The 12,521-nt window shown below is 40.3% G+C and overlaps 1 pseudogene; it reads right to left on the reverse strand.

Annotated features, from left to right (window-relative positions):
* Nucleotides 1-10,949: 10,949 nt before the first annotated feature.
* On the reverse strand, nucleotides 10,950-12,218 carry LOC116562022 (annotated as a pseudogene).
* Nucleotides 12,219-12,521: the final 303 nt, after the last annotated feature.

The following is a 12,521-nucleotide window of genomic DNA, read 5'->3' on the forward strand; positions in this document are numbered from 1 at the left end:
CCTGTAATCCCAGCTACTAGGGAGGCTGAGGCATGAGAATTGCTTGAACTCGGGAGGTGGAGGTTGCAGTGAGCCGAGATCGCACCACTGCATTCCATCCTGGGCGACAGATCAAGACTGTCTCAAAACAAACAAACAAACAAACAAACAAACAAATTATGGTGTGGGGGAGGCATGGTGAATATTATCGACTATTTTGACCTCTGTGGAGAGGTCAGGCCAGATAAGAGCTAAAAACTGTGCTTGGGTTTGTCAGCCTGGAAGTCACCGGTGACTGCTGAAAGCAGTCTGATGGAATGGTGTGGGTAAAAGAAGGGCAGAGTATTGCTATTTGAGGAGTCAGGATGACAGAATAGGAAGTGGAGGTAGTAAGTGTAGATAACTTGGTGGGTTTTTTAGAGACGGTGGTGGAGGTGTGCTGGGGGGCGTGTCCTGCTGTGTTGCCCAGGCTAGTCTCAAACTTCTGGGTTCAAAACATACTCCTGTCTCGGTCTTCCGTGTAGCTGGCATTGCAGGTGTGCACTACTGTGCCCTGCTAAGAATAGATTAACTTTTAAAAAGCTTGTCTGTGAAGCAGAAGGGGGACATACAACACTAACTCTGTGGGAGAGTTATGAATGCATTTTGATTTAGGTTGAATAGAGCTGCTGAGGAGGGAGAAGTTGGTATGATAGTTTAGGTGTTCATTTTCTTTCTTTCTTTCTTTTTTGAGACAGGGTCTCACTCTGTCACCTAGGCTGTAGTGCAGTGGCATAATCTTTGTTCACTGCAGCCTCGACCTCCTGGGCTAAAGTGATCCTCTTACCTCAGCCTAGCAAGTACCTGGGAATACATGTGTCCAGCAAATGCCTGGCTAATTTTTGTATTTTTTGTAGAGACAGGATTTTGCCATGTTGCCTAGGCTGATCTTGAACTCCTGGGCTCAAGTAATCCACCTGCCTTGGACTCCCAAAGTGTTGGGATTACAGGTGTGAGCCACTGTGTCTCAATATTTTGCTTTTTTTTTTTTTATAATTGTTTTTCATTTTATGTGTCATCGCTCCTCTAGCAATGTAAGCTTCGCAAGAATGAAGTCTGTCAGTGTAATAGACAGAAACAGAATTCCCATCTTGGGGATTTACAATTTCCCACAACATGAAGTCCAGAGGGAGAGAGCTGAGGAGGTACTTTGGTGAATTAATGATGTTATACTGGTGGACCAGTTCTTGGACTTCCCTCACGGTTGCAAAATAGCTGCTGCAGCTCTAAACATTGTCTCTTCACATGATATCATCCAAAAGTTGGAAACAAGGAAAGGATAGGGATTCTGCTCTTGTAGCTCTTTTTTCCAGCGAGAAAAACCTTTCCCAGAAGCACCCCAACAGACTTCTCTTCGGGTCTTACTGTCCAGAAGTAGATCACAGACCTACCCCTTTGTTTGCCAGGAAGGTGGAAAAGTGACAATCTGGTTTTTTCAGACTTGATTATGAGTGGTGGACTCTACCAGGAAGAAAGAGGGAGAAGGGAATGGATCATTGCCCATGTCAACATGATTAGCTGCAAGTTCTGTGTCTTCCACTTTGTTAGTGCCTGCTGCAGTGCTAGGTGTTTACAAGTGAGTCTTTGGCAAATGGCCTTATTCTCCAGTGAGGTTTATAGTGTGATAAAACAAATATGTGAGGTAGAAAGGAGAAGTAATGTCCTGGTAAATCAGAACGGGAATGAGAGTATGGGGGAAAAAATTAAAGTCTTAGAGGAAAAGTAAATGAGCAGAAAGAGAGAAAATGACTTCAGTTCCAGTGGGTTTAATGTGAAGAATACTCTTAATGTATTAAAAGTTCTAGACCAGGGACTAACAACTATAGCTTATAGGCTGAATGTGGCCCACTGCTTGTTTTTATAGGATCAGTGAGCTAAAAATAATTTTTATAGTTTTAAATTATTGGAATTTAATATTTATGATGTGAAAATCATGTGAAATTCCAATTTCAAGGCTCATAATTAAAGTTTTATTGGAACACGGCAATGCTATATCCATTTTTGTGACACAATGGCAAAGCTGAGTAACTGTGACAGAGCCCATGTGGCCTGTGAAGGTCTCAGATATTTACTCTCTGGTCCTTTACAGAAAAGGTTACTGACCCCTGTTCTAGATCATGCCTTTTCTGGCAAGCCTTATCCATTAATCTTAGACTCAATTATTAAGCAGAAGAAAACACAGGAGGAGGGAGAAGGAAATATTAGTGGATTATTTTCTTGCTGGTAGTCCCTTCCCTACTTTCCTATCGACTGCTCAGATCTAGGAGTTGAGGCACACAGGGCATCAGAGTTACCATCTTGCCTCCTAGTACCACGAACTAAAAAATATTAAATCTGTTGTTTATCTCCTTCTTCTTTCTCAGTATAGTGTTTTCTTTCCAGAAGTATTAAAATGAACCAGCTTCATAACAATTTCAGGAGAAGTGTGGGGGGCTTGGTTACTGACTTGAAAACTGTTTACTGGAAATGTGATTTCATTTATGGATCTAGGGAAATGTGAACTGCAAACATCGTTTATTATTCCATTTCAGCATTAAATTCCATTGGTATGTAGCATGTGCTTTATCACACGTTAGTTAAAAATGCCTTTCCAACCTATATAATCCTCATAACAGGGTTTCCTTGTGGAGTTCTGCCATGACCTTCACCAGAAGAGTTTTTGAGTATGGGTATAATTACGAGTGATGGGTATAATTACTATTGATTATTTTGGCTATCACAGTTAAAAATTTATTAGTGGGAAAGGAAAATAGATGTAACGTTTACCCAGAAAACCAGGATGAGTAAATGTAGTCGAGGAATTTGGAATAAGAACAGAAAAGGGGGATGTGTGGAGGGTCTCAGAAGGACAGGTGAGAGGCAACAAAGGGTCCCTCAAGGATGAAAAATCTCATCACATCCAGGGGTTTTGAGCACTGATTGCTTAGAAGCACCTATCAGGAAGAGCTCCCCCAGAGTGAGCCCCAAGCCCCATTCATAATTCCTTCTTCTTTCCTTGATGTTCCCCACGACCACTCCCTGCAAGATTAAGAGCTCATTTTCTATTGCCTTTCCAGGGGGGCAGGTGTTCCATCCACAGTAGCTCCCTGAAGTTGCCTGTGGGGTCATGGGCTTTGGGGCTAGTTCTCGGAGGGCTGCAGTGCCTTGCACACAATCTTTCAACACTGTCTATGTGTCTAACAGTTAAGCAGCTGAAATCAGAGGCCTGCAGAGTTGCCCTAGCAGGCTTTGTCAGGGCTTCTTCCGTGAGATTATGACTAGTTTTGCTCATCTTCTTTTGCACAACACAACGTACTTACACATATGTCCTAGTACTCATATGCATGCATGCATATATATGCATGTTTATGTATAAGTACACATATACCCACACACCTTCTTCTTTTTCTGTGGAAGAATATGTTAAGTTTTTACTGCCTAGAAATCCACGTCATAATAATCGACTTTAAATATCTCATTCAGATAGTGAGCTTTGTCTTATATTTGATCTCATCTAATCTTCACAACAATGAAGTGAGACAGGTGGATGCTATAGTTATAATGATAACCCACTAACATTTTTGGCAGGTGCTATAGTTATAATTTCCACTGCACAGATTAGAAAACTGAATGTCGGGGAGATTGAATAACCTTCCCAAGGAAATGCCAGAAACTGGACTTGAACTCAGGTCTTCTGACCCTAGGCGCAGTGTCCCTCTACTTGGCTGCAGTGCCTTAGGGAAAGTGAATGTCTGATCAATGCATAAAAGCTTGCTTCGTGGGTAGACTATGTGAATTGAAGCCATGAGAATGCATTTCTTATGGTTAATTTAACATACTTCCTTCTTCACATATTATATGAAGCCAAAAACTCAATTTTTTAGTATTTGCTTTTTTTCTCTATATTTTTACAAAGCCATTGCCAAAATGGTTGTGGTCACCAGCATAATACATCATGATATAGCCCTGTCCTATGAAGGAATCATAATGCTATGTATGATATGGAGAGGTAGCATGGTGGAGCCACCTGGGTTTGAAACCTGGTCCAGCCTCTTATGAGCTGTGTGGCCTTGGGGAAATCCCTGATGCTCTTGGGTGGGATAAAGGAGTGTCTTACTTTCCTCATTGGGAAATGGGAATGATAGCTACCTTATGAGTTGTTTAAGAACCAGCTCTAGGATGGTGCTCTCAATGAACAGCACTGGGCTTCTGACTTCAGGGACCTGAAACTGACTCCCAGGATGCAAGATCTTGAAACATTTCTGAGAGCGGCCAGTAAAAACAAGGAGTAGCATCCTAGTTAGGAGTGCAGCCACCTTTGATACTGGCTCCATGACTGTATGACCTTGGGAAGCCATTTAATGGCTCTGTTCCTTAGAGTGTCAGCCATAAGATGAAGATGCTAATGGCACCTGTTTTCAGGTGAGTGGAAAAGCCAATAGTACTGTTATTAGGTGGAGGATGAACATAAACACTTAATCCAGTGCCTGGTACATGGTGGTTTCCTTATTATCTTCATTTTTGTGGGTGCTATGGTTTGGAAATGGTTTGTCCCACCCAAACTCATGTTGAAATTTGATCCCCTTTATGGTGGTGTGGGGAGGTGGGGCCTAGTGAGAGGTGTGTGAATCCTGGATATAAACTCCTCAGGAATAGATTAATGTCCTTCTGCAAGGGTGAGTTCTTACTCTTGTTGGATGGATTGGAATGGTGTGGGTTGTTGGAAAGAGCCTGGCTCCCTGGTTTCTCTCTTGCTTACCCTCACACCATGTGATCTCTTTGCACACACCAGCTCCCCTTTTGCTTTCCACCATGTGTTGAAGCAGCCTGAGGCCATCACCAGATATGGATGCCCTAACTTGAACTTTTCAGCCATCACAAGCCAAATAAACGTCTCTCTCTCTTTTAAAATAAACTACCCAGTCTTAGATATTCTGTTACAGCAACACTAAATGAATTAAGACAGTGGAGTTCAGATGTTTCCATTTGTAATTGAGTTTGTTAATCTATTATCATCCAAAGCTTAACGAGAGGAAATTCGAAGTTTATTTTGACAGTCTTTGAACAAGTAGAGCATACTCTGTTAGGGAAGGGGCACCCTCTTGTAAAAGGAAGGAAGAAACAGGACTTAGAGTAAGGACTTAGAAATTAAGTTTTAAGGACTTAGAAATTAAAATTAAAATTTAAGCAGGACTTAGAGTAAATTTTAATTTCCCTGACTACAAGTAGAGTGATTTCGGCTGCTTTTGTAACCTAGAGCAAATACCGAGCTCCAAACTCAGGTGGAGTCTGTATTACCGTATATAGAGATATAATAGTCTCACGTGTGTATGTGCAGGTACAGGTATATTGTCCAACACAGAGATGAGACAATTAGAATTCAAGGGCTGGTTCAGGCCAAACAAGGTCTCAGGATAAAACCATCCAGCATCTACAACCTGTAATTGACATTGGAGAATAATTGTTCTATGATAATCAGGGATGGTGGATTATCATGTGATGTTATAATTCTGAGATTTGCTTTTTGCAGAATAGATAATGTCTGTTTATTTTATCTTTATTTTTCTTTAATAAATACATATTCCTGTTCTTCAGTTGAGGCTGGTGTTCTTGCAACTCAGGAAACTGATGATAACCTATTCAGCTATCCAGGGGAAAGGTCAATCCTAGATATTAAGGGGAGGCTTGAATAAAGGGGAGTGGACCATCCTCACAGAGTAGCCTGATCCCAAGCATCCAAAGCCCACTACAATAAAAAGGAAGCCATGAATGATATTGGCATTAGAAACCTGCTTCTTATATAAAAATAGCCTTGCAAATTAAAAAGCATGAAAAACAGATGTACTGGACTTCTCAACAGGGCTATTTCCACATTGTTAAGGAAGTATTTATGACTTACTGATGAAAGGTGTTCTTTCATGATCTGGTCTATCTTCATAAACTTTTTTGTGCAGAATGTAGAATTTTGAATTCACAATAATTTGAATAAATGAGCTGCACAAATTAGGGGGAAAGATTGGTTTGATAGAGCACCTTTTTGTGTTGAGACAACTATATTTTCAACTGGGTAATTGAAAGGTGAACATGGTGAATTTATGCCTTAAGGCCAACAGCTTTTTTACAGCATTATGGTAAGGAGTTTTTTTTGATTTTGTTTTTTCCCAAAACTTGCTTGTGGTTGTAACCACTATTCGAATCCCTTGCTTGTGGTTGTAACCACTATTTGAATCTCTGCAAGAATTGTAAGAAAAGTGATTTAACTTCGATTTAAAATGCTGTTGCATTGAGACTTCCATTTCTAGTACTGTAATGTGATAACATACCCTGAATGATCCTCCCAGTGAAAATAACTAAAAACTTGGGGTAGAAATTTTAAAATTAAATGAATTATTGAGCTGGCAAGAAAGCAAGAAATATATAGAAACCAAATATAAAGTGAAAGCCTGAGTCCTGAGAGGCAAATGAGTGGCGAAGCTAGATTTTACCCTGAAAGTGTCTGATAAAACCTGGGACCTTCAGCTTCTGTTTTAGCAGCATCACGGTTGAAGAGATTAAGAAAAAGCTGCCCTAGGGTGAACAGTCCAGTAGGAAACCTTTCATAGAAAGCTGCAACCTCAGGAGTCGCACCCTCAGTGTGGGGCAGCTTAGACAGAAACCCTCCGAAGTGGAGAACAAGGAAACTTGCCTCTCCTGATTTTGTCTGTAGCACAGAGGAGAAAACCTCTAGGGGACCTCATGTGATTTGCTGGTTTGTTTTTACACTTTTCCACAAAATTTAAAAATCCGTGGAAATTTTAAGCCTACAAAAAAGTTGAAAGAAAAGTACAATGAGGCCAAGTGCAGTGGCTCATGCCTGTAATCCTCGTACTTTGGGAGGCTGAGGGAAGAGGATTGTTTGAGGATAGGCATTCAAGACCAGTCAGGGCAACACAGACCCCTTCTCCACAAAACATACAAAACAGAGACCCTGTGTCTACAAAACATACAAAAATCTAAGTTGGACATAGTGGCGCATGCAGAGGCTGAGGCATAAGGATCCCCTGAGCCTGGGAGTTTGAGGCTATAGTGAGCTATGATTGTACCACTGCGCTCCAGCCTGGACGACAGAGACCCTGTCTCAAAAAAAAAAGTACTATCAATGGTGCTCTTACAGTCACTGCTTTATCTCATATACCTATACATACGTGTGTATGTGTCTGTGTATAGATGTTTTTTCACTTATTAACATACTTTTATTTAAAAAAATTCTGTGAATTAGACTAGCATTGTTTTACCTTTTTGCAAATCTCTTTTATGTCTGACAGTGGAAGACAGTTGAATTCTCAAGTCTGCTTCTTCATTTGATGCACTGTTTTGGTGAAAGTATATGAAGAAAACCTAGTTTCACATAGACTTGCAGTTGGAGGGAGAACTTCATGAACCCCCTGAAAGGGTCTCAGGTAGCCCCAAGAATCCTCAGACCATATTTCGAGAACCACTGGAACAAACGAAACTGTTTCTCAGCTGAAGATTCTCTATAGCCACCGAATTAGTACCAGAATTGGCAATTCCTTCTGTGGACCAAACCATTTTGACAAATTGTGATAAAGTGATGATGATAAAGGAAATTTAAACTCTTTTTTTTCTTTTATTTATTTATTTATTTATTATTGCATTTTAGGTTTTGGGGTACATGTGAAGAACATGCAAGATTGTTGCATAGGTATACACGTGGCAGTGTGATTTGCTGCCTTCCTCCCCCCTCACCTATATCTGGCATTTCCCCCCATGCCATCTCCCCCCTAACTCCCCACCCTCTACTGTCCCTCCCCTATTTCCCCCCAACAGACCCCAGTGTCCATGTGTCCCCTCCCTGTGTCCACGTGTTCTCATTGTTCAACACCTGCCTATGAGTGAGAACATGCAGTGTTTGATTTTCTGCTCCTGTGTCAGTTTGCTGAGAATGATGGCTTCCAGGTTCATCTATGTCCCTACAAAGGACACAAACTCATCGTTTTTGATGGCTGCATAATATTCCATGGTGTATATGTGCCACATTTTCCCTGTCCAGTCTACCATCGATGGGCATTTGGGTTGGTTCCAGGTCTTTGCTATTGTAAACAGTGCCACAATGAACATTCGTGTGCATGTGTCCTTATAGTAGAACAATTTATAATCCTTTGGATATATACCCAGTAATGGGATTGCTGGGTCAAATGGAATTTCTATTTCTAGGTCCTTGAGGAATTGCCACACTGTCTTCCACAATGGTTGAACTAATTTACACTCCCACCAACAGTGTAAAAGTGTTCCTATTTCTCCACATCCTCTCCAACATCTGTTGTCTCCAGATTATTTAATGATCGCCATTCTAACTGGCGTGAGATGGTAACTCAATGTAGTTTTGATTTGCATTTCTCTAATGACCAGTGATGATGAGCATTTTTTCATATGTTTGTTGGCCTCATGTATGTCTTCTTTTGTAAAGTGTCTGTTCATATCCTTTGCCCACTTTTGAATCGGCTTGTTTTTTTCTTTTAAATCTGTTTTAGTTCTTTGTAAATTCTGGATGTCAGCCCTATGTCAGATGTGTAGACTGCAAAAATTTTTTCCCATTCAGTTGGTTGCCGATTCACTCTAATGACTGTTTCTTTTGCCGTGCAGAAGCTGTGGAGTTTGATTAGGTCCCATTTGTCTATTTTGTCTTTTGTTACCAATGCTTTTGGTGTTTTGGTCATGAAGTCCTTGCCTACGCCTATGTCCTGAATGATTTTGCCTAGATTTTCTTCAGGGTTTTTACGGTGTTAGGTCTTATGTTTAAGTCTTTAAACCACCTGGAGTTAATTTTAGTGTAAGGTGTGAGGAAGGAGTCCAGTTTCTGCTTTCTGCACATGGCTAGCCAGTTCTCCCAACACCATTTATTAAACAGGGACTCCTTTCCCCATTGCTTATTTTGTTCAGGTTTGTCAAAGATCGGATGGTTGTAGATATGTTGTGTTGCCTCTGAGGCCTCTGTTCTGTTCCATTGGTCTATATCTCTGTTTTGGTACCAGTACCATGCTGTTTTGATTACTGTAGGCTTGTAATATAGTTTGAAGTCTGGTAGTGTGATGCCTCCTGCTCTGTTCTTGCTTAGAATTGACTTGGCTATGCAGGTTCTCTTTTGGTTCCATATGAAGTTTAAGGTGGTTTTTTCCAGTTCTGTGAAGAAGGTCATTGGTAGCTTGATGGGGGTAGCGTTGAATCTGTAAATTACTTTGGGCAGTATGGTCATTTTCACAATATTGATTCTTCCTAACCATGAACATGGAATGTTTCTCCATCTGTTTGTGTCCTCTCATTTCGTTGAGCAGTGGCTTGTACTTCTCCTTGAAGAGGTCCTTTATGTTCCTTGTTAGTTGTATTCCCAGGTATTTTATTCTCTTTGTATCAATTGTGAATGGCAGTTCATTCTTGATTTGGCTTTCTTTAAGTCTGTTATTGGTGTATAGGAATGCTTGTGATTTTTGAACATTGATTTTGTATCCTGAGACTTTGCTGAAGTTGTAAGTTGTTTATCAGTTTCAGGAGACTTTGGGCTGAGACAATGGGGTCTTCTAGATATACAATCATGTCGTCTGCAAATAGAGACAGTTTGACTTCCTCCTTTCCTATTTGAATACCCTTTATTTCTTTTTATTGCCTGATTGCTCTGGCTAGAACTTCCAGTACTATATTGAATAGGAGTGGTGAGAGAGGGCATCCTTGTCTAGTGCCAGATTTCAAAGGGAATGCTTCCAGTTTTTGCCCATTCAGTATGATATTGGCTGTTGGTTTGTCATAAATAGCTTTTATTATTTTGACATATGTTCCGTTAATACCTAGTTTATTGAGGGTTTTTAGCATAAAGTGCTGTTGAATTTTGTCAAAGGCCTTCTCTGCATCAATTGAGATAATCATGTGGTTTTTGTCTTTGGTTCTGTTTATGTGGTGAATTACATTTATGGACTTGCGTATGTTGAACCAGCCTTGCATCCCTGGGATGAATCCTACTTGATCATGGTGGATAAGATTTTTGATGTGCTGTTGCAATTGGCTTGCCAGTATTTTATTGAAGATTTTTACATCTATGTTCATCATGGATATTGGCCTGAAGTTTTCTTTTCTTGTTGAGTCTGTGCCGGGTTTTGGTATCAGGATGATGTTGGTCTCATAAAATGATTTGGGAGGGATTTCCTCTTTTTGGATTATTTGGAATAGTTTCAGAAGGAATGGTACCAGCTCCTCTTTTTATGTCTGGTAGAATTCGGCTGTGAACCTGTCTGGACCTGGGCTCTTTTTGGGTGGTAGGCTCTTAATTGCTGCTTCAACTTCAGACCTTGTTATTGGTCTATTCAGGGTTTCGACTTCTTCCTGGTTTATGCTTGGGAGGAGGCAAGTGTCCAGGAATTTATCCATTTCTTCAAGGTTTACTAGTTTATGTGCATAGAGTTGTTTGTAATAATCTCTGATGATGGTTTGAATTTCTGTGAAATCTGTGGTGATATCCCCTTTATCGTTTTTTATTGCGTCAATTTGGTTATTTTCTCTTTTCTTTTTTATTAATCTGCTTGTGGTCTATTTTGTTGATCTTTTCGAAAAACCAGCTCCTGGAGAGGAAATTTAAACTCTTATGTCAGACTGACTTCCATGTTCTTTCCTCAGTCAGCTGCCCACTGCTATCACACCAGAGGAAGACAGGGCTGACTGCTGTTTTCAGGGCCAGTGATCCACATTCCCCCTTGTGTGGTTGGAATCTTCTGACTAAGTGATGTGCTCACAGGACAACCCTGCTCTGGCTTTAATGAACACACATTTCACTTTCAAAAGGTGGCTTTTTAGCCTTGGAAGAGGGGACCCTTCATTTACATTCACTTTTTTTTCAACATACACAAGTGACAGCATTTGCTCTAGAATCCAGCTGGACTTTAGTTGACACAGAATACAATGTGGCTGCGAGAACAGCAAATAGAAAAGACAAAGCAGAAAATACACAGTTCTATCTAATTCATAATTAAGTGACAGAAGGGCAAGTCATTAAATGAATCACAAAACATTTCAGCTTGATGGAAGAATTCTTTTTCTGGTGCCCATACTTTTTGAATTCCCACTCTCTGTTGTCCAACATACACAGCTGTTGTGTTTTGAGCCAGCGAGAGAGGCAGTGGAAGCGAAAACATGGTTACAGGCTCCCCGTGCAACCGTACACGCTTCTGAAGTGGCAGACGCTTGGTTAGCTTGACATTCTATGCAAAGTTCCATGCTGTGGTTCCTGCAGATGGCACAGTTATCAACTACAAATCCCAGGCCCAGAGCGCTACTGCATTCCTCTTTTTTACTTCAAAGCACTGCTGTTGGTATTGCTTGGGGTATCCACATCCATTGCCACTGCCATTTTGGACTGGTTTGTTTTGTTTGTCTGTTTGAAAATAAGCTATAAGCACAGGACACTTGACCCTTAAATACTTCTGCAGCCATCTCCTAGATGAAGGACATCTCTTGTATAACTGCAATATCCTTATCTCAACTAAGAAAAGTAACGATAATTCCATAATGCCATTTAATATACAGTCTGCATTCTAGTTTCTTAAGTGACTCCCAAATATCTTTTATGACTTAAAAAAATCCAGAAGTCAATGAAGGGCATGCCTTACATTTGATTGTGTGCCTCTATAGTTTCTTTTAATTTGTAAGTTACCTGCCGTGTGTGTGTGTGTGTGTGTGTGTGTGTGTGTGTGTGTGTGTATGACTTTTTTTGAAGAATCCAGGCTTTACAGAATGTTCTATATTCTGTTCTATAGCCTTGATTTGATCAGTTATTTCTCATGATTAGATTTAGGTTAAATATTTTTAGCAATAATACTTCACAGTTGATGTTGCTTCTTGTGGATTTGTAGTTCCAAATTCATGCTACTATATTTGAGCCAGTGAGAAATGGAAGTGGAAAGCATGACCAAAAAAAAAAAAAAAAAAAATCAGAGAGAACTGGTAGTGCTTCCAGGCAATTTAAGTAAAAGAAAATCCTTTCTGAAGGACACCAACTTTAACCAGTTCTCAAAAAATCCCACAGACAACATTCTAAAGAATATGAACTCCTCTCCTAACACACAAAGACAAAGCACACTAGGCTTTTAGCATAAAGGCACACCAAGTAAGAGCCAGAGGAAACTGCCGACAACCAACATCACACTTTCACAGTCTTGTAGATATTAGAAACGTCAGAAGTAAATTATACAGTATATTTAATATGCTTTAAGAAATAAAACAGACATCTGAAAATAAGGACAAGAAATAAAAACCATTAAAAAAATAAGTATATTTGGGCTGGACGTGGTGGCTCACACCTGCAATCCTAGCACTCTGAGAGGCCGAGATGGGCAGATCACCTAAGGTCAGGAGTTTGAGGCCTCCCTGACCAACATGGTGAAACCTCATCTCTACTAAAAATATAAAAATTATCCAGGCATGGTGGCAGGGGCCTCTAATCTTAGCTACTTGGGAGGCTGAGGCAGGAGAATCAATTGAAT

The sequence above is a fragment of the Sapajus apella genome, unplaced genomic scaffold (assembly GCF_009761245.1).
Source record: "Sapajus apella isolate SASKATOON/1434 unplaced genomic scaffold, GSC_monkey_1.0 scaffold1, whole genome shotgun sequence".
NCBI classification, from domain to species: domain Eukaryota; kingdom Metazoa; phylum Chordata; class Mammalia; order Primates; family Cebidae; genus Sapajus; species Sapajus apella.